Source organism: Copadichromis virginalis, linkage group LG5, assembly GCF_057382275.1.
Source record: "Copadichromis virginalis isolate Kocher_CV1m ecotype Utaka linkage group LG5, C_Virginalis_male_GT1.1, whole genome shotgun sequence".
Classification (NCBI taxonomy): Eukaryota; Metazoa; Chordata; class Actinopteri; order Cichliformes; family Cichlidae; genus Copadichromis; species Copadichromis virginalis.
This window is the reverse complement of record NC_140622.1, coordinates 36381709-36404901: the sequence shown is the minus strand read 5'-3', so window position 1 is coordinate 36404901 and position 23193 is coordinate 36381709. Positions and strand designations below refer to the sequence as shown.

The window sequence follows — 23193 nt, the reverse complement described above, 5'->3', positions numbered from 1 at the left end:
GAAGTTTGGACTTTGGTCACTGCTGCTTTTGAACATGGTGCTATTTCATGCCTGTGTGTGTGTGTGTGTGTGTGTGTGTGTGTGTGTGTGTGTGTGTGTGTGTGTGTGTGTGTGTGTGTGTGTGTCTATATAAACTAACTTTACTGACCACTGGGTGAAGTAGAGACTCTTTCACAGGTCTATGAGAGTTGCTACCAGAATTGGAATCAATAATATAGATAGGATACGCATTAGGAGATCCAAGCGGTTTTAACAGCCCCATTGTCATTCCACCACTTTTGTAAAGCGGGCTATTCTTTCGAAAAATCTTTTTAGTTTTCGTAAGACTGAGGAAGATAGACAGCTACACAAACAGAGAGACAAAGACAGAAGGAGAGAGGCAAAGACAGGAAGCCTTTAGACAATCACACTGAAAGCGCATTTTTGACATGTCTTCTGTTCGACAGCCATTCACAGAAGCTTTCAGGATGTAATTTTTTTCCAGACCATCAGCCACTGAAGTGATCCATGGTTGTTTTCTCATCAGGGATAAAAACACTCTGTATGACTTGCCCTTCACCAAGGAAGCTGGCCTTCATGAGCATGTTTGCTAATAATATATTCTGAAAAAAACTAAACTTTTCTTCTGTATTAAAGAGCTTGCAATGTGTGCCCATTTGAGCTAAGACAAACATACACTCTAAGATTTAAAGTGTCTAACTAAAAATTTGTTACACATATATAAGAAGTAGAGTATCAAACACCTATACAATATTAGAGTCATATTTTTTCAAATGTAACATCTAAGGGATGCTACATTTACATAAGATGTAATATTAGGGAACGGCCATCAAAGTTATGATTACTACAATTCTGGTTTAATCAGTTCAGCTTTAATAGAGCTTTAATGTGTATTGTTCTAATGTATAATCTGCACAAGTTTCAGTGAACAACCTTATTTGTTTTGCGCTGCTGTAGTGATATCACAGCTAGAAACTGTGCCTCTATATCTAAAGCATCATCTGGGTCTATCTGTATTGGAGCTGTACACTGGTGTGAATTAGAGATAAGGTGTTTAGAGCAAATGTGACTGTGCGAGACACTAACGTAAACAGGCCTAAAAAGTTAAAACAACACATTCAGAAATAAAAAAAAATAAAAAAAGGGGGGGGTTGTGTTTCTCTCAAAATTAAATTTAGCGTTATCTCTTGTTTATTTATTTCTTTGCAATTTATAATACTGGAAAAATAAATCTTAAGTCAACACACTTCTCTTTGTATTTTGCAAGGAAACTGGAAAAGGTTAAATTATTTATTGTAAAACAAACGGAAGGGTCGTTTATAAGTCATTTGTAAGGCAAAAACACTTTATAACTCTAATGTGCTTGAAAGTCAATATTTGGAATAACGACCTCTATTCTTGAACACAGCCTGAGCTCTCTTAGACAACCTCTCTTGTAAAAAGTAGTCCTCAAGAATAGTTCTGCAGGCTTTTTGATCCCAACAAGTTCTTCTTTGGATGTTGGCTGTCTTTTGTTCTAGTCTCTGTCAAGATCAGAGATGGGTAACGCGTTACTGTAATCTGATTACTTTTTTAAGGTAACGAGTAAAGTAAGGGATTACTATTGCAAAAACGGTAATTAGATTACCGTTACTTTCCCGTAGGAACCCTGCGTTACTGCGTTACTAAAACCGTGATTTTTTTGCAAGAATGTCTCATGACAGTGACGTAAGCAAGTGTGACGTTCGTGACAACAGCTGTGTGCAGATCAACAATGGATCACATATCGATTGTGGGAGAGAGTATGAGCATGCAGCGTTTAAAGCGTGGAAGTACTGACCTTATTTTGAGTTTGATTCCATAAAAAGTGACAAAAACATTAGTGTCCGTTGTGCGTGGGAAGAAAACTTATTTTTAAAGCGAAAAAACCCCCTAAACTTCCAAGCAAGCACCGAGTGTGCAACGACGTAATGGGAAACTCACAGAGAAACTCGCGGATTCTTCCACTGACCGCTGCGGCACACCTGCACCAGGGTAAACCTACGCCTACGCCACTCCTGCTTTACAGGTGAAAATAGAGCAACAGGACCGCTAGTCTTTGATGTTATTTATTTTCTGCTGTGTTTTACTTGCATCTATTTGAAAGACTGAGTGTAAACACACAAAAATATATATATATTTTATGTGCTGGAATGTGCAGAAAATAAGTTTAAATGTTAAACAAATTTCTTCCAGTCAGAGAATGTTGCATATAATTAAATTTTTGCTTGATGCATAAAGTTAAAAGGTTAAAACTAATAAAACAAGTTTTAAAAAGAGACTTTTCCATTTGATTACATTTTGTATGATGGATTTTGCAGAAAAAGTAGAATTGGGCTGAAAGATCTATCGCTTTATCACCTATTCAGGTTGTAAATCGTGTTTTTAAAAAGTAACTAAGTAATTAATTACTTTTGAAAATAAGTAATCAGTAAAGTAATGGGATTACTTTTTTGGGGGAGTAATCGGTAATTAGTTACTGATTACTTTTTTCAAGTAACTTGACCAACACTGGTCAAGATCATCCTACACTGCATCATTAATGTGGAGATCTAGGCTCTGGGGAGGCCAATCCATGACTAATAGTGTTCCACTACGTTTCTATCCAGGTATACTTTTACTGCATGAAGCCATTGCCAAATGGTACTGGATGGTGGAGCAAAATCTACTGGTACTTTTCTGCATTCATAGTTCCTCAACACTGCAGACAGCCCCAAATTTTGACAAAACTTCAAGTGTATTCAACAGAGAGGTCTAGGAATTCATTGTTGGACCTCTCTGGTGACCTGCTCCATACTTTCTGACAAGAGTTTGTATTAAATATCTTGAATTTGGATTCATCCCCCCATAAGATCTTTTGTCTCTGATGTTTAGTCTTGTTCTTTTAGATTTTGGCATTCCTTTTCTGCCTATTCTCTTTTTTAAAACAGCGAATAGTGAAGGTCCAGATGTAGACGACTTTTACTCAGTGCTGTAGCTCTATGATGAATAAAATTGCATACCATGCAAGTATCTGATAGTTAGCTACATTTTTAAATTTCATTTTAAAGCCCTGCACCAAAAAGAATAGATGACATCAAGAAGTGCTGTTAAGATTTGGCTGTTACACTGACAGTAATTTCCCCAAATACCACTGGACTCATAAAAACATCACTTTGAACTGTCTTTTAGGCTCATATCTGTCTAAAAGCTTCACATACTGTAGATCACAGTGGTTTTTAGTGACAATGCTGAAGACCAAACCCTTCTCTTTTGGAGAGATTAATCTAAATGTTAATCTGAGTCTTAATGCCGCTGCTCATTTCCATGTTGCAGCTCTGCGTTGTATGTATGTGGTGCTGTGCTTCGTATTACTTATTGTTTAACTTAGACAATTATATTCACCAATGCCAATTTCTCATCTTCAAAATGTGTGTAGTTATTATGGGTGAAAGTGTAGTTAAGGAGCCTTGGAAAAAGTGGAATCTTTGTCAATATTTATTCTTAAATAATGCACAGTAAGTGTTTTAAAGGTCAGCTTTCCCAATAATAGCTCATCACATCTACTTAGTTTCTTGTACACGTTGTTGTTCATTGAATGTGAGATTCTGTTTGAATGAGAAGAGCTGTTATTATGAAGCTTTGGCTGGAAATGTAGGCCGTTCATTGAGGCAAAATTCGATAAAATTTCCTAACATAACAAAGGAAGGAGGGTAATGATTAAAGACGTATGTAAATCAGAAAAAAAGCTAAATTAATATGTCCTGAGTGAGGCACCCAGTTATACCTTGATATTCTAATTAATTTTCTAGTCACAACTTGCACTGATTTAACAAATGCAGTTATTTTGGTAAATGGTTGTTGCTGTTGTTGAATTACAACAACAGCAGGTCTTGTAACTAGTTCCCAAGAGAAAATAGATAGTGCTTTCTACAAATGGACATCCAATAGCAATTATAGAGTTCAATATATTATAGTATAATTGCCTAATATAGGAATAGAAATAGACACATGACACAGTAAGATTATTTGTGTCCATTTTGAGAGTTAAATTTTTCATCACACTTACCTGCGGACAACTGTCTATCCAGAAAAAAAAGGGTGACACAAAGGCATAAAATGAAATAATAATATTAATTAAAAAGTACAAAGGTCACACATTTCATATCCTGTGCATATATCAAATAAATATCATAAAAAAGGATTAACTCTTATTAAGCTTTAAATTAAGTTGTTAAAATTCAAGTTATATATTGGAGCCTCCAGTACCTGATAGGGTCTCTCCTCTTGGCTGCCATTTTCAGAGTCATCTTCAACATGAAACATTTTAACGAGATCTTCTTTACCAAAAACATGGGGATACTTGTAAGATTGCACACAAATGTTTGAGGTGTCTTTTTTTTGGGGGAAAAAGAGGCATGAGTGGGGTCAAATTCAAAAAAGAAAGCAGTGCAACTAATTAAATTAACTCTTTTTAATTACCTGATATTATTTTGACCAAACAACAAAATTAATTGTGTTTCTTCTATGGAGATAATTCATCATTGGAACTCTGATTAAACATCTGCAGAGCAGGTTTGAGTAGGTTTGAGAGAAAAGGCAGTTTCTGAGACATGATGTTGGTGGGCACAGGAAGGACTCCTGTTGTTTTCTTAAGAAAGAATGCACCTGCTTTTCCCAGGCTAGTCTGTTTTTGGCCAGCACATTATGCCTGAACAGAGGACATCTAGCCCAACAAATTGACATTTGGTAGTAATGACAACATGTTGTGTATGATTCACCTGACTGGTGAGTCTGCATTGTAGGACCTAAATAATCGAATAATCCTAAAACACATGTAAACACATCGATCTATGGATTCATTCATCCATCGATCCAACTATCCATCTATCCATTCATCCAAGCAAGCTTGAGTACTCAGAGAGACACAACACTAGGGATGGGTATCGTTTAGGTTTTATCCGATACCGGTGCCAAATCGGTACTTTTGAAACGGTGCCGGTGCTTAAAGAATGGAGAACACAAAATTGGTCCAAAAACCTCTCATGTTCAGCTGGTTCACCAGGCCATCAGACTGCTGAACACGTCATAGACACCTCAGCTTCACTACTGGAACTTTAACATTATGCACTCCATACTGTACAGTAATGCCACTGTTTTGCACATGTCATTTATTTTATTTATTGTTTACTCTATTTAATTTGTAAAATATGTGTACACACACACACACACACACACACACACACACACGTAGGAAAATATTTAGTATACACATCCAGAAATGCATATACTATTATATATTGTACATATATTTATTAGTTTCAGATGTAGCCATTCTTGTATTTTGCTTGTTTACATTATTGTATTTTGCACAACTCTGTTGCTTGTGAAGCTCGCACACAAGAATTTCACTCACATGTGATGTGACAATAAAAGTGATTTGATTTGATTTGATTTGGTTTTTGTAAAAAGATAACAATGTTAGCCTTTTCTGCAGCTATGGGGCATATATGGTATCACTCTTGGCTGGAAGCAGTGCTTAATCAATGGAAAAAACACAAACTTTGTCCAAAAACCTCTCATGTTTAGCTGTTTCCCTCTTTTTCTTTGGTCATTTTAGCCTTTTTGGCCAGGGTGAAGGGAGTATCTGCCATCAAACAAGAAGACAGCCGCATGTAGATATGATGATGTTTGCTAGTTCACCTTACATGCATTAATTTAATAACGTGGTTAGCCTACACAATGTAAATTACTCACGCAGAGAAGAACGGCTGCTGCTGCTGCCATCATCATCCGTCATCATTTCTGCTACACTGGCAGGGCTAGGGGCCAGGACTCTCCTCTTCGTGTTTTTGGGTATGTTGCTAACTCCGGGTCCGATAACAGGCACCACACCGCAGTAGATGCGCTCGGTGTGAGGTCTCGCAGCAAGCTATCAAATACAGCGCATTTCTTGGTTTTTGGAGAAAAAAAAAACGCTATGCGTCGCCAGGTGTTTCATCGGATTTGAGGAGTTACCTCCTTTGACGGTATCAGCTTAAAGCACTTGTTGCAGGCTGCTGAGTTTGCATCTTTTGCTGTGAAGTACAGCCAGACTTTTGACCGCTTCGCCTTGGACATTTTTAATCTGTAGCTCTGCATAAAAGAACGTACGTACCTGGCCCCGCCTACTATCCTCGGAAACGTAAAATGATTGGCTAGAAGTGTATCACAGCTCAGGAAAAAAAAGCACCGAAATAAAGCACCGAAATGTGCGCTGCTTTTCGGTCTGGTTACTACCGTTTATGTCAGAACCGGTGCCATCATGGCACCGGACACCGGTACCCATCCCTACACAACACAGACATGGGAGGAACATGAAAACTCCACATCTTCTTGTTGTAAGATGGCAGTGCTAACCACAGTGTTTTTGTTTTTCCACTAGTGAAAAATTGTAGCACATCAGTACATCTACACTTTGACCAAAATCTGTGACTGAGATATTTTAGCTGGGGATAGAAGTATAATTTCCTAAACAACACAAGTAAATAGGTGCTCCATGTAAGAAGTGATTTGCCTCAAGTGAGTTCAAATACCTTGGAGTCTTGTTCTCAAGTGGGGAAAAAATGGAGAGGAAGATTGACAGGTGGATCGGGACACTGTAGTAGTAGCGTTGTTGTGAAGCGAAGTCTGAGCCTAAAGACAAAGCTAACAGGGTTCTTGTCAATTTATGCTCCTAGCTTTACACATGGCCGTGAGCTGTGGGTATGGAGTGAAAGAATAATATTGTAAATGCAAATGGAGAAAAATGCATATCCTTCGAAGGATACACAGTTTCTCAGTTTTACCCCTGGAGATAGGGTGACCTAAGGGCACTCAATAGAAAAGATACACAGGAAGATAGCTTATGCGGAGACTGTAGTTCAGGAGACAAACTCAAGAGATACATCTCTGGGTAGGATTGGAAACAATAGTGTATCACCCAGAAAGAAGTAGAGGTGTTGGAGGGTGAGTAGGCAGTCTAGGCAGCTCTACTTGGGATGGTGTCCTTGTGATCCAGAAGAGGATAAGAAGTAGTTAGTTGCATACATTTGCCAGTATTACAATTAGTTTGATCTGGTCACCCTGAAGTACGGAAAGACGGAAAAATCAAGGTGATTTGGATTTGGGAACATGGCTGCAGCTCTGTTGGCCTCAGTGGGATTCTTGGATTTGCAACGGTACAGTAAAAGCTAGGGTTACTGAGATTGTAATGCCACATTTAAATGTCTCTTTTTTAAAATATATTTTATACCATTAGTGATTATGATCTTTGTTTTTAAGAAATATATCAAAACATATCTTATGTTTACTGTAGGTGCACCTCTGTTTTGAGACATACTTCATCTATGACTCTTAAATATCGGCCCCAAACAGCCTCACTGTATTAGACCAATTTAACAGTGCTTTACCTCAGTCTGGCTCCACACACAGATGAGAATATCCCAGAGCAGCTGAAAGAACCCTCTCCTTTCCTTGATCATGTTATCTTTAAGGCATATTCTCTCATTTCCACCAGATACTGTCATGTTTCTGGGTCCATGTTTTACTTCTCTGCTCGGCACAGGGAATCCTTAACTGAGAAAGTCAAAGGGAAATTGGCCCTTCTCATCCTTTCTTTTTGAGTCACTTTAGAGCTCTCATATTCTTTTATTCCTCAGTTGTAAATAATGCCTTTTCATTGCACGCATGCCTTAGCTCAGTACTGTTTTGAAAGTATTTTATGAATATCAGGATTTGTTTGAAGTTGACGCCTATTTCAAACTTATATCTCCTGGCCTTCTAGTTCAACCCCTCCCCTTTCCTCATTCTTTTTGATATGCAGGCACAGAGCTGATTGAATTTGTATTCATCTTTTTTTCTAATTTCAGAAAATGCTTTACTATTACCGGTACTATATTTTTGGTAGTTCCAAAGAAACACTACAGTCATTTACCCTTGATGTCTTTTAGTGAAGACTGCTAAATGGGGGGGAGAAGAAGTAAAGGTGTCTGATTGATTTGGAGATTTAGTTTGCGTTCTAACTGCACTTCCAAGTGTTATACACATGAGAGGGAATGTTCTGACATATGCTTCTGAGATTTTAAAACTGACAGTGTAGATTAATTTAGTAATATGCCCTAAAAAAACTGCATTTTCCTAGTCACAGTACACTACACACTACAGTATAGCAAACGTCTCTTACACCCCCTAATAGAAGCACACTTTGCAGTGTGAATCTCAGGTTTGACATGCTGTCTGTCATTATCATTGTCTTGGCCTAACGTCTCTGTCACTATAACTTTTTCAGTCACTGCCTAAAGTTTGATTCTCTTTGAAAATGTAAGTAGAGTGCAAAACACAGGTTGCAACTGTTAGCTATTTAGAAAGCTTTCGAGGTTCCAACACTGCTCACTGGGAAACAGACAGATGCACGTGATTCATTTTCCCACATCTACACACACAGACAGATACACAAACAAACACACACCCGCACAGATACACACACACACACACACACACACACACACTCTGACTCATAACTTGCTGTGTTTTTAGCCATAGGGAAGTCCTTTATCCACATAACTAGATTAACTCACAGTGAGCACTGATCAGCTTAATTTGGATTCAGCCTACTTAGCCTTCCCTGGTCTGCCTGTCAGTCTGCCTTCATGTTCATCTATCATTCTGTGTGTTTGAATGGCAAAGTATTTGTCTACATGTCTCTCTGTCACTTTATTTACACGCCTCTCTCTGTCTAGTCTTTAACAAGGATTATATTTGCAGCAGTTTTTAGCTTTTTTAACTCCTTTCTCACTTACAAAATTATTTCAAGCACATTTCAAGGTTTTTTTTTCTTATTCTTTCCTTTTATTTTTTTTATTTTTTGCTTTTAATGAATAACACCCTGACAAGGATTGATGAATATAGTGTAGCTTTTACTTTTCCCCCCCAAAAAATGCAATTTGCTCTAGAGTCTTGTTTTTTTTCCTTTTTAAACCAAATGTAATGAACTCATTCTGCCTCTGTGTCTTGGCAGGATGTCAATGCAATATATTGACCACATTAGTCTCTCAGTGTTTTTGGATTGCATAATCTCTAGGATGTCCCCAGGGACTCATTGACAGCAAACATACAGATATATGTTTAAAAAAAAACTGAATTTGATCACCATTAAGTCAACCATTACACAAAAATGTGATACTTCTCTCATTACATTGGTTTAAAAGTTTACAAGTCACAGTAAATGTTATATTTGCACACAGATAATTTGTGCTGTCCAATCAGTCACTCTGTTGGGTAGAGGAAGAGAACTCACAGAGTGAACATGGATATTACATTTCACCAGAGAAAAAAACAACAACAAGACCAAAGAGTTCGTAATATGGCAGAATTGTAGATTATAAAAATCTATTTAAATGCCATGTAGCCCCACAAAAATACTTTTTGACTAATAGTTAAACTGTTATTTTTTTGTTATTTTCAGGACCGTTATCTTGAGCTCACTTCCACAACTTCGATTTTCCTCAGTGCTTAAGTTGGCTGTCAGGTAGTGCTAGTGTTTGGAGTTTTGGTCCTGAAAAAATAACTTCTGACAACATTCAGAAAATATTGTCATCTATTATTTATTCTATGTGGTTGCAAGCCCCACTCCAGAGAAGTTTGTTTTGTAATCTTTTTTTTTTCTTTAGTTTTTCAGATTCACCTTACCGCATAATTAACCTAAGGCCACAATCACTCAGGTCTAGAGACTGGTTGGCAACCCCCTAGGACCCCACAGGTTGTTTTTACTTTGAGTGTAAACAGTCTCTTTTTCATAGTTTCAGTAGTACTCTGTAGTTAGTGAGTGTTTGTGGACAAAGCAGCATCTTCCATGCAAATTGCAACTGTGGAAATTTGCATGGAAGATGAACATTCACAAAGAGGTTTTCAGTGCAGTTCTCTATACCTCTTTGTGACCAATTACACCTGGCCAGGGGGTAGCCAACTGGTCTCTAGAAATGTGTGACTGGGGCTTGTTCTTATGACAGAGGTTACACTGCATTTTTTCATGTTCATTAACTTTAGTTTCACTGCATATTCTCCCCCTTGTCATCCTCACTTTCTGCAGTGTCTCTGTGTCTTCTCAGATTGAGATGCTACTTTATGGCAATAATAATAAGCCTTGTTTGTTACTGAGGTCTGAAGCAGAAAGAAAACAACGTGGGGGCAAAGGCTCGAGAAAGTGATGGACACAAAATGGGAGAGGATGACGATAAGTAGACATGAAAAGTAGAATACTATGAAAGGCCAAAGGGAAGGTGGGGACAAGGAGTGTTACAGAAAGAATGAGATGCTGAGGAAAAGAGGGAGACAAATAATAAGGGATGGAAGGAAAGTAAGGATAAGTGAGGAATGGAGGAGAAGGTGGGGGGCAGCAAAGAGGGAGCTGAGGAGGCGCTGGGCCTGGGGGATTGCTGTGCGTTTATCCTCCTCTGCAGCAGGCTTCTGAAGCACTACCTCAAGAAAAGACTTTAAAGCAGGGTGGCTACAGCTCTGTGCTGATCTGTTAATACCCACAGATACATGAGGCTTCGCCATAGTACTCTGGGGATGGGGTGGAGCGGGACAGTGTGTATAAGTGTGCATGGGAGTTTGTGTGTGTGTCTTTTTTGTTACGTGTTCAAGGATCATATCATATCTCTGCAGACGATTTTCCATCCCCACCGTTAGCTTGCTCCAACTCACCCTGAGACATGAAGTTACCAGAGCGATTAAAAGATTAGATTGGGCTATCATGTGGCTGTGTGTCACCTAAAGCTGGTGCTGCAAGGGTGGAGCTGGGAGGTGGGAGGTGTATGACTATCCTGTTTTAAGATCTTGTATAAATAGACTCATGCCTCCCGGGAATCAGTGTAAAACACCCCCAGAGCCACAGCATGCAGCAGAAAATATACACACTGGTAGGTGAAAAAGCAGCATAGCTGCTTCTCAGAGGACCGCGTTCTGTGCTCTCGGGGAGTCCATGCGACTATACACAAGAGGGCATGGTGTGATGATTAGAAGATGTAACGATCATTTTATTTTGGGGTATTCCTCCTATTTCCTTTCTCATAATGTGAAAAATGGTTTAGATTCCTTTTCAACACTCAATGAAACAGTGAAATGGTTAAAAAGTAAAACGTCTCATCACCATTCTAAACAACTAATTAAGATGCATACCCATATTCACTGACTTATGTATTTTTTCAAGTCAGGGGACTATAACGATGATATCTAAAATGATAAAAGTCCCTTCACAGAGGCAATTAGAGGGGAAAAAGGAGTGGATGGACAGAATGATAATAACAAACAAATGAAAAACAATGTAACAATCTCAAGCCCAGTGAGGATTTTGCATCATGCGGCTTTTGATCACGATAAGCTTCAGGATCTCAGCAAGGCCCAGTGCAACTGTTTAGCTGCAGTCGCCAGAAGATTCCTTTTGTTTTCTATACTTTGTTTGTGGTGAATAGATAAATCATCATGGTAGAAAATCAATGTCATGCCATTCACTTTTGCTTCAACTTTTTTTTCTTGAGTTCACATTCGCTTGATCACAGCATTACTTTGTTTAGAGTCAAATTTCTATAGGTATTTGTTAAACTGCTTTCTTTCTATCCGCAAGGGCCTCTTATCCACTTGATCAAAATACCCCTATTCTTAGCAGTCTATTAGAATGATATGGTTAACCAAGCATGTGATATATCCTACAATAGTCTTTAACGACGGTGTAAACACAAGTGGTACCGGGTCGCTGCTCTGTGGTACTTGCGCACAGAGCCTTTGCAGCTTGTGTGTAAATGTGTCCTCTTATGCATGAAATATCACAGTCCTTACAAAACATCTAATCTAATCAGATAGCCTTTTAATCTAGTGGTTTAAAATACTAAGGCGGATTTGTTGATTCAGCATGTAGTAGCCTCAAAAGTAATTGAACATTATTCAAGGTTAGCATTCTTCTCCAGGCTGATTTTGGATACAACTGATTCCCCTTTTCATATTGTGTCAGCCTTATCTGGCTACTCTGCCATTTGCAGTGATTAAAAGAGATTTAGGTTCCATTGTGAATTAAAAAATGATACTGACACTATATACTATTTAAGCTGTGGCACAAAAAGGCTCTCTTCAACTTCAAGAGCTGGATAAAAATGTCTCACACGCGAGTAATATCTGTAAATACTGTTTTACCAAATTAAGAGGCCTAAATCCTGGAGTGTCATGTTGCTGACTGAGTCTGTGGCTTCTAATCTAAACATGCAGTTACAGGGCAACTGGGTATCAGGACAAAGTTTGTAGACTCCAGTTGCACAGTAATTAATAGTTAAATACCTGTGTCACAGTCTCAAGGGTCCACTGCATCTTACCCTCAAGGTAAGAGTGGCAGACTCAGTCGTTGTGTAGGACAGGACTGTGCAATGGCTGCATCGGGGTGAGAGGATGTGGGGGTATGAGGGTATGCATGTGTGTGTGTAGGGATGGGCTTGGGGGGGCATTGCAGATCTAAAGCAGGTAATTAAATGAAGTTCGTAGACTTTACTCTTCCACTCTCCTATGTTTCTTGAAGTATCCCTCACTCTCTAACCTTGCACCTGAGATGAAGATGGCAGTTAATGATCTTTTTTAAAACCACTTTAGCGCCCGCTCTATAGCTCAGTCTTTTACTCTCCAGACAGACCAAGGTTTTTTTTTTCTCCTCCTTTTTCATCCTGGGCCCATACACCATTTTTCTCTGTTCCATTAGCAAATTGCCTCCCTCTCTTTCCTCCTCGTTTCCACCACCCCACCTGCCCCTAACACCCCCATTAAAAATCTAACTGGGGGATTAATTTATTTAAACTGGAACAAACAAAGAAATTCACTCTAGGGTATGTTTTATTTTTCAGAAGTTGAGGAGGAGACACGGTGTTCGAGAGAGACTAATGTTAGATGGCATAATAAAGACAACCTGAAGGACCTGAGAGCCATCATTCGCACAAAGTGTCAGCAAGGTCATCTGGCTGAGGGATGGTGAGTCTGTTATTTACATATGCCATGGGCAATGAGGTAATAAGGTCTGCTTAGTTTCTCCATTTTTAGTAATTTTAAAAAGTGTTTAGACAACCATTAGCAAACTGACCAGCAATCTGTTTAATTTGCCTACCTATTATCTGCTTTAATGCTTGCATTGACCTGGTAATCTTACACATCTTTTTAAGACAATAAAATGAAGATGCTTACTGTACACCAGTGGCCTATACACCACTCCAAAGTATCAAACTACATCACCACTGTAGGTAAGCTTAATCTCAACAAAAAAAAAGATTATTTCATATCACATGTCATATCATATTTGTATGTACAACAGTTTCATTGCATTTAGTGTAACAAACATGTGATTATAATAACATTGAAAAAGAAACCCAGCTAAATAAGCAGTTTAAAAAAGATATAACTCAGCTCAGATGCCTCACATGCTGCTCCTTGCCTTAATATGTCTAGTCCTTAGTCAGGTTTTTGAATATCAGGGTTAATAACTCACTGAAGGATCCAATCCTCAAGATTACGTGTGTTTGATTTTGTTTACACCATCTGCCATCAGATGCAATTGAATGTACTGCATGGTGTAATCTGATACATCCGGGGGTGATGTTTTGCTGCTGTTGTGTGTGTGTGTGTGTGTGTGTGTGTGTCTGTGTCTGCGTCTGTGCATTAGTGTGTGCAGTGTTACACAGCTCATAGCTATCCCTTAGGAATTGAAAATAGCCTGCAGATGTCCTGCAGGAATTTATCCCAGTCTTATTGTGAACCATGTTCTCCAAGTTAAAATTGACTTGTTATGGTGATATCACATGCATTTTACTGAGGCACTAAAAAATACTATGCATACTTAATATAGTGCTTTGAGTCTGTGATCTTTTTTCTGTAATTATTAATTATTTTTTTTCTGTTTCCAGCTACAGTGTAACGGTGCTACTGTAACATGAAAAGTTGTTCTGGCTTTCAGAAGACATTGCCATGTCATCCTATTAGTATTATTATATGATACTATAGTGTACCTGTGTAAGCATTTACCACAGCAGTTATCACAACAAAAACACTCATATTAATATTCCAATCCAAGTTTGCCATTTAGGTTAGTAATTGAGTTGGTGTATAAGGGGTTAACTGATAGGCTCAATGAATTTTGGTGAGGTTTAAGGGTGATGGGAAATACCGGCAATTAATGTGATTTCTTTTTAAAAGGGATAAGTCATTAGTATCAATTGGCCTTTTGTAACAGGAAATACAGACTGCTTAGTGAAAACTGCTCTTCCAGCAAAGAGTTCTTAATCTTTGTTAGAGACATTTTACTCAATAGGCTCACTGATTTTGTGGCAAGAGTTTGGTAAAAGACGATAATTGGTATAATTCTAATTTAAAATGCCTAAAACAAGGAAATGGGTTTGCTTAGCTGCTAATTAACACATCATATACTGATAACATAATCTTCACACGAAAAAAAAGTGTGCATCATCATCTTGATGATCACCAAGACTTGTGAGAAAATAGATGATCTGACACAAATATTCAAAAATAAGAAAGCAGTAACGGGACAAAAACGTCTTCAGAGCACAATATCTGGTTCTTTTATTAAAACGTACAAGCTTGTATACACAAGATGTTATTGTAAAAGTAACTTTGACTTTCAAGGTGTATTCGGGACACATCTAGTCCCTGAGCTCACAGTTTTGGCACAATGTCTGTTAAATGCAAGCACAGATTAAAGATTATACTGTTGACAAAACTGAAAACATAATCTGTAGCTTAATTCAGTTCACTTTTGAATTCTGGGTCAGTTTTGAGTGAATTCAGCAGCTGGTTTCTAAATGAGTGGAAAAACAAAACCTTTTTAAATTCCACATCATAACAGTTCATCACTCTTTCTAGTCCATAAAAATGGTGTCTAAGTCTTATATAACACATGTACTTGGATCAATCTATCAGACCAAAATGACAGAAAATACATGACTTCTTACAAACAACCGTGATTTTATTATAACTGGTGACCGTAACATTGAGCTACAGGGTTGTAATATTGCCCCGGAGAATAATGTGCTCCTACATGAGGACATAGTTCAAAGAAAATTTTTAATGTCTCCAAATCCAGTGGTCCCTGACACTTTCCAAGTCATTTTCTTGTCTGAGCATGTTAATTTCCTGGTCCCTTCACATTAATGAGGCTACCGTGCCCACAGTGGATCGGCTTGTTTTTGACACTTTGGGTTTTGTACAGAGAAAACAAAATATTAAATATTAATTGTTGATTCATTGTTAAAATTTAAATGCTCATGGTTAATCCTTTTCATGATTGGACAGAGGCAGAGAGGCTCCTCTCTCGTTCCAGTGTTAATGCTAATGGAACTTTCCTGGCTCCAGTGGACAAGCATTAGCAGTATCAATCATTTCCACAAGATATTTGGCATGAATCCAGCACTGTGGAAGGAAAGTGTGTTTCATGTGTTCATACAAGGTTTAGCAAAATACAACAACAGCAAGTTCTTCAAAGATGTATCACAAGACATACAAAAAGAGGATGTTACATATGAATTACTGTCTTTTTTTCTTGACACCCCAGAGCATCTTCAGTTCAAAGAGGTAGACTAGTGATAAATATGTCACTGGTACCAAGCCAGGATAAGGCATTACTAGCTTTAAATCCCTCAGCACTGATGAAAAAAAGACTTACTGCACACACAGAGAAACTGGTACTTTCAGCAACACAAAGACCTTCACACACACATACACAAACCTATACTTTGACAATAAGTTGTCAAAATGAAAGTGACCTTTGTGGTCTAGTTTCACAGGACAGATGGCAGCCATCAGCACAACACAATGTGGTCTAAGAGGCTGTATTGGAGCCCTCCCTCTTTCCACGTCTGTTTTACGCTTATTTTATGTCCATGTTCATTATTGCAAGAAAACAAGGTCAAAACACAAAAGATCTGATTTTTTTTTTTATCATTTTAAAGCAGCATTATTCATGCTGCAGTGATTCCGTTTATATGTTGGTCCACATTTCTATTTTAATTAGTCAGCTATTAATGTTTAACAGCAATTCAAATTTACATTTAATCTTAAGAAACAGTTTTGCTTTGCCCCTATTATATAATGGGAAAGGGAAGTGCTCTTTAGAGTGTTCCTCCAGCCCCTGCGGTTTAACAACTAAAGATTTGGATTAACTTCTCAAAATGAAAATATTACTCTTACGTCTGCATATCTAAGTTGGGGTTTTTAGGCATTTCCAAAATTTAAACTCTCTTACTGCACTAAAATTTGTAATATGCAAGATTTAACAATGTGTGAATTTGTATGTTTATGGATGAGTGCATGTCTATATTGGTTTTTCCCATCACAGTATTTATGCATACACTTTGTAGACTGTTTGCATATGATAGTGTGCTAGTCTCTCTGAGTTCATTTGCTCTAGCTTGTGTACTCACATACCTCCATATGTCTCATAATCCAGGAGACTGGCACACATCATAGCACTGGGAGCAAGGGAATTCAGAGCTGTTCTGCCACATTCATCCGTCTAAAGAAACAGACAGAGAGAACTTATGTGGCAGTGTTTAGCATATTACACAAAATAAAGAAAGAATTTGACTGCGCACTGGGAACGGCTGCCTCACTGAATGAGGAATCAACTGTGGTGAAGATTCAAAGGGCCAATTTTACACTAGCTTATGAGAAAGGGAGTAAATAGAGGGATGCCTAGAGACTGCCAGATGTTACACAAGGGGATTCATCTGCAGCAAGAGTGACCATGGGTGGAATAGTTCTAAATTGGCTCTGAAAAATTGGGTCCTCACATACAAACAGATGAAGGGAATATTTGGGATAGAGTGCTTCATGAAAAATGGTTGTCAGTTTATTTTCTTGCATTTTTCATTTCTGCTGTTCTGTTATCAGCTGTTTTCCTGCCTCTTGTTAGATTATGTAATAATGCTACAACAACACATGGCTACTTTTTATTGTGTATCTAACTTTAGATTTTCCCATTTTGCTATAAAACTAAATAAAACAAAGAAACAAACTAAAAAGAGTAATAACTGAGTCATCCCTCTTCAGATTACATCTTCAGGACTACTATTTTGGCAGATTTTGTCTCTAAAATGTGTCTTTTTATGCATAAAAATAAGAGTCTGTTCAAAAAATATAAACTAATTAATTAATATTATAACATAGAAATTTAAAAAGGCCATATTGTCAACTCGGTATATATTAACCTCAAATATTACTAAACATTATTCAAAGTTATTCTTCACCATACACAATATTCTGCACACAACACCCAATAATGACTTTAGGGTTTGCTTGTATAAATGTGTATATATAAATTCAAAGAATGTATTTAAAAATATAAATGTAAAATGTTATAAATGTGTATATAACATTTTACACACGTATTCACAGCCTGACATGACACTCAAAGTTGAGCACAGGTGCATCCTGTTTCCACTGATCATTTGTCAGATTTTTCTCGACAACTTGGCTGGAGTCCACCTCCAGTAAATTCACCTAATTGAACATGATTTGGAAGGGCACACACCTGTCTATATATGGTATCATAGTTGACAGTGGATGTCAGTGCACAAACCAAGCAATGAAGTCCAGGAATTGTCTGTAGATCTCTGAGACAGGATTGTATCAAGGCACAGATCAGGAGAAAGGTACAGAAAAATTTCTGCAGCAATGAAGGTCACAATAAATCACAATGGCCTCCATTATCTGTAAATGGAAGAAGAATGGAACCACCAGGCCCAACTTGATTGAGCTTGAGAGGTTCTCCAAAGAAGAAACTGTCAATAAATGTGTGTACCAAGTTTGCAGCATCATACTCAAAATGGCTTGAGGTTGTAACTGCTGCCAAGAGCTTTAACCAAGTACTGAACAAGGGCTGTGAATACTTATATCCATGATATATGCATATTGGTCATGGAATTTTGAGGTGAGAAATCAATTGATCCCATTTTGGAATAAGGCTGTAACATGAGACAGTATTATTTAAGGTGTGATACAAAAAAGCTGTCTTCAGTTTCAAGGGATGATAAAAACGTTAGACACTGAAATAGTCTGAATAATAATAATTGTCAGCCCTGGATGGCAGAGTTTTACATGATATGTCCTTCCTGACGCAATCCCAAGGGGGAAGCCTACTTCAACTGAACCAACGTATATAAATTGCAACCTGCAGGCCAATTTTAAAGTATCAATAAATCAGCAAGTGAGTAGTGCTATTATTTTACACAATATCTTAGAAAATTTCACAAATTTCAAATCTATTCTTTAAAGGCCTACAGCATGACAGTACATGTATTAATTGGCCTGTATTGTTACAAAGACTGACCTAAACAGCCTAAAAACATGTTCTGGCAAATACCTTCTGTCATGTCCTTTATGAAGACTACCTAAGATATTGGATTTGATTTGCTGTCAGCCTTTATTAAGTCCAGTATGAACAGTAAAGTCAAGTAAAGTTGAATTTAAACAAAGTTGAGATTAAACTTTGAAAAACTTACAAAGGAATGGCCACAAAACAGAACTACACAAGTAAAATTGTTACAGCTGAGCTTACTTGAACTTCTTCTAGCTGGTGCAAAGACATTTCGTACTGTAATTCAAAGATACTGTGTAATCCTATAAAAACAATAAAAACATACCCAGTTTGGGACTGCTGTGCGTTCAAACTCTGTTATCGCTTGAGATGTTGTGGTTCCGTAGCAGATGGGAGAGGCAAGAGGCAACAGCATAGTGCAGTCTGATCATTACACTGGGAAAGTGTTTGTGAATGTGAATCTGTGTGTGTGTGTGTGTGTGCGTGTGTGTGTACATGTGTGTGTATGTGCAACCTTGAGGTTGAAAGAACCTCTGGTGTAATAATTCTGTGTGTTAGCTATGGCAGGTGGTTGGCATGCTCCATGTTAAATCTTTATTGATCTTTTATCTTTTAAAAAGTACAAGACAGGTTTTTGTTTGTGCATCACAGAAAGTGGTGATAGTTGTGGAACTGACGTGGACATTACAGTTAATACCAGGGCAGGAATGTATAGTTAGTACGTGTAGTACATGTTTGTCTTACAGTACATGTTGTTTCTCTTATGTTTTGAACTATAAATATAGTAACTGAGACAAAGAGTCAGACTATGACTGCTACTATGAGTTGGGCATTCAAAGTTTCCCAAAGTCATTGTTCTTTATTTCAGAAGCTTCCCTCATTTCTTGTGAGTTTGGCTTTCTTCTTTACTCTGCACTAGTTGAAGAAAAAAGAAAAGGGAAAAAAATCCAGAGACATGAAGCTGCAATAGAAAACTTGTTAGGTGCTACCCCTTTCTCAGATGCCGTAGCGAACTAAGCAAAGGGATCTTTAAGGGAGCAAAGGGACTTTTAATGAACAGGCACATTATTGATCTGTGGACAAAACAGTCGTTAATTATGTGCGGGTGGAAATTTAATTGAGGGAGTGAAAGAAGGTCTCTGCTTGCTAAGCTAATGCATGGTCAAGAATGAAGAGAATTTGATTGAGCTCTGTGCCATTGGGGTAAAGGATGAGACACAAACGATCACTCAGCCAATGCCTCTGGATTTTCCCTGCTCCCTTTCTCTGCCCAGGCCTTTCTTTGTCTTTTATCAAGTGCCGCTTGTGTCATTCAACTATTCCTTTGTTTTCAAATTAGGAGGAAATGCCTTCAATTGACTAATTTTCCTCACCTTGGTGTTCTCTTTTGCCATCTGTTCAACCCACTCTTGCCAATCTTTGTTTTGTTTTTTAACCTGTATAAATGGCAGGAGTTAAGCGTCTAAAGAATCCGGAGGACGAGCATATTGACTCAACATGTGATGTGTGTGTGTGTGTGTGTGTATATTTGTGTGTTTGTGTATTATGGCATCCATCTTTCTGGGGTTTGTCCAATCTTGTGTATATCTCTGATTTGTAGTTGTCGGTTATCATCAGGCAGTCAACTGTTTTATGGCTCTGCTCACTGAGCCATATTATGTGCCAGCAAAATCTCCTCTATCTCAGCTGAATGTCTGTGTGAACCTTCTGAAAATTGATGGCCATTTAATGATCAAATGATTTTTCTGTTAGCTTATATTAACTAAGAAACAAATTCAAAGAGAGTGACAAACCATTGCTAATTACAGAAAGGTGGAAACATTTAATTGCAGTATTAGCTCGTCTCTTATAATGAGCAGTAACACGGTATGAACTTTTCATTCTTGCATTTTCTGAAGTTGAGCCGTTCTAAATAAAGGCTTCCAAGTACACACAAGCCAGGACACTAAACACACTGAGTCATTAGATCATCTGTTTAGAGCAATCAGATTACACTTAAGTCATTACTGATGGTGTGGCATACACCCAAAACAACCATATAACAGCACACTGCAGACGTTTCTGTAGCTGAATGAAGGTGGATGTTCAGCTGAAGAACTACATTGTGTAATCCCTGCAGGGGATGAGTTGTGTTGCTTATCCAAGAGTGTAGAAGCTCAGCGTGACTTAGATTCTCATTAAAGGAGCTTATTTATCTCTACACTTCCTAAAGAATCAAGGCTGGCGTCTTGAAGTCTTTGGGCTGGCAGCAATTATCATACCTATGAAGTAGCTTCATAACACCTGTTCCGTGTCATAAGAAAGATGTGCCAAGCTATTACTCAGTTTTCACAAGGTGTAAGTACTGAATGCACTTTCAAAATAAATTCATGTAAAAGGATCAATTTCTTTGCATGAAAAAACCCCACCCATTTTAGTAGTTAAAAATATAGCTTTGCCATGTTTTGAGAAAAAAGCTTGTAGTTGTGAGGCTTTTAAACCTCTTGTGTTTGAGAATTTTAACTTTAACTAATTTTACAGATATGCTTTGCATTTGCTAGCATTAAGTTTAGAGGCTGTTATTCTAAATTTCATCCAGCACAGATTTGTTGAAAAGGGCTACTTTGTAAGATAAATGCCTTTCATTATCTTTGTTTCAATCGCTATGTACTTTTCCCTTTCCCCCGTACTTTTTTATGACTCTCTTTATGAGTCTAATTTTGCAATTCTCATGCCATATTCACATCATATGGCACACATGAGCTCCGTCTCCAGAAAAAAACATATTTTAATGTAATTTAATCAATTAAAATGATCTTCGCTTATCTTGCACCTAGTGATCACTTAAATCAAGTTGCTATCACTGGTTAGCCCTTCAGTGATCTAGACTCTGACTTGAGTGGGATCACTAATTCTTCAATGAACAGTTTTATTCATGCTAAAATGATTGTGGGCAGCTTCAATAATAACATAAATCATATTTGTATGAGTCCTAATTTGAACTTCTGTGTAGTTCCTAGGAGTGATTGTGGATGCTTGATAAATATGTACTCTGATCCTATATGATGAAATACAAAGCAACTTCTTGAGCAGAGGGTATTCAGCATCCAATTTAGCATATGAAAAGATAAATCCATTTTATTTTTTAAACCTTTTTAATAATGCAAACATTCCTCATGTAGTGTCAGAGACCTGTAGTAGAAATTTTTTCTGCTGAGTGTATTGTGTGACTACTAGCCATAATACCCCAATGCTGCTTGGAGGGCTATTACTGTCATAGTAACAGGGGGTCATTAAATGGCTAGCAGCTGTGACTATTTGTTTTCTTTTATGTTACCTCAGTCCCGCAGCTGTGTTCTCTGTGTATGAGCACGAAGAGGAATATATACATGATTGACTGTGCAGACTTGTGTGTGTGTGCATGTATGTGTAGTTATTTATTTATTTATTTGTATGTTGTTGTTTTTTTAGGGTCATAACTTTCCATTGCGCTATGATAAATACACAGTACGAGTGTTCATGGGGCTTTAAAATCAAACTATGAGCTGGCCCCTACCAGAGCACTACACACTGTGGTCAGACACATAACTGATATGGATCGGTTCATGGCTTATTTCTGTATTTATCTCTCTCTTTTTTGTTTGTTTTGTTTTTAGTTAGCTGCTTTTATATTTTTAGTGTCCCGTAAATTATTTAGGACATGAAATTGTTCAAGGCAAGCATTGAAATTGCAGATACTCAGTGTCATTTTACACAGTTCACAGAAAAGGAAAAAAGAAACACTGACCTTCTCTGACCAATATAGACATGCACTCATCCATAAACATAAAATCACTGACCACTGATCATTCCAAGCCCAATAAGTGTTTTTATAAAGGTTTTGTTTAAGTTGAGATTTAAAAAAATATCTTCTTTTGTTGTCTGTGAAGCATGTAATTGGTCCCAAATTTCATCTGGAACAGATGTTATGGCCCCACAATGCCTTAATTGCAACATCTAAAACAGGGGTGTCCAAACTTTTTTCACTGAGGGCCACATACATAAAAATATAGGAGGGGCTGGGCCACTTACTAGAAATTAGGTATATAACCTTAACTTTAGTGTATTAAAGTTAGAAAAATCACTTAAAAGTGGTCAAATGTGTTATATTGTTGAATATAATTAAAGACAAAACTGCCTTCACCTCAGCTTTCCATGAATAGATCTTTATTGATTTATTCAGAAAAAGCTTTGGTAGCTCATTCTCAGAACAGCAGCCTCAGATTTCTTCTTAGACAGAAGATTTACAGCACAGAGAAAAAACAATAAAGGGGGAAATGGGACGGGTACATTTCAAGCTTGTTGTTTAAGTTATTAGGCTTAGCAAAACATCTATTAACGTCCGTTTGAAACGATTATCAATATTAACAGACTGAACTGGACTTAATAACAGGAGTCCATATAATTTTAGTAAATTATTCTGGTGAGTATCAGCTGCGCTGGGTATGTAAATCGGGACATCCAGCTGCGGTGCTGATCCGACGCCACTTGTGGCAAAAATCCGGACAAATGTCACTTGATCAAGGAGCAGATCTGCATCAGATGAGATCAGCTGACTTTGCGTGTGCGTGTGCTGTGCACAGCGGTGTGTACTCTGTGTGTTAACAAGAAAAACACATATAAGAAAGTGGTGTGCAAAAGCAGGGTAGTGACAGAATTGATGTGCATTATTGATATTTGAAGCATGTGTACCTCCTGCACATTAACACACGGGTACTGTGGAATATATTTTTTACTCACCTAAAGCGCTCGTGCTCTCGTCCACTCGTCCACTCGCCGCAAAAAAATTATCAGTTGTGTGG

The 23193-nt window shown here is 37.8% G+C and overlaps 1 long non-coding RNA gene across 1 annotated transcript in view; it reads left to right on the top strand.

The window, feature by feature from the left end:
- The window catches only part of LOC146710246 (uncharacterized), a 95765-nt gene that overhangs the window by 37574 nt on the left and 34998 nt on the right, over positions 1-23193 (top strand). Inside the window, exon 2 of the long non-coding RNA XR_014920571.1 lies at positions 12900-13023. This is a non-coding gene — a long non-coding RNA (uncharacterized LOC146710246). The remainder of the gene's footprint in view (positions 1-12899; positions 13024-23193) is intronic.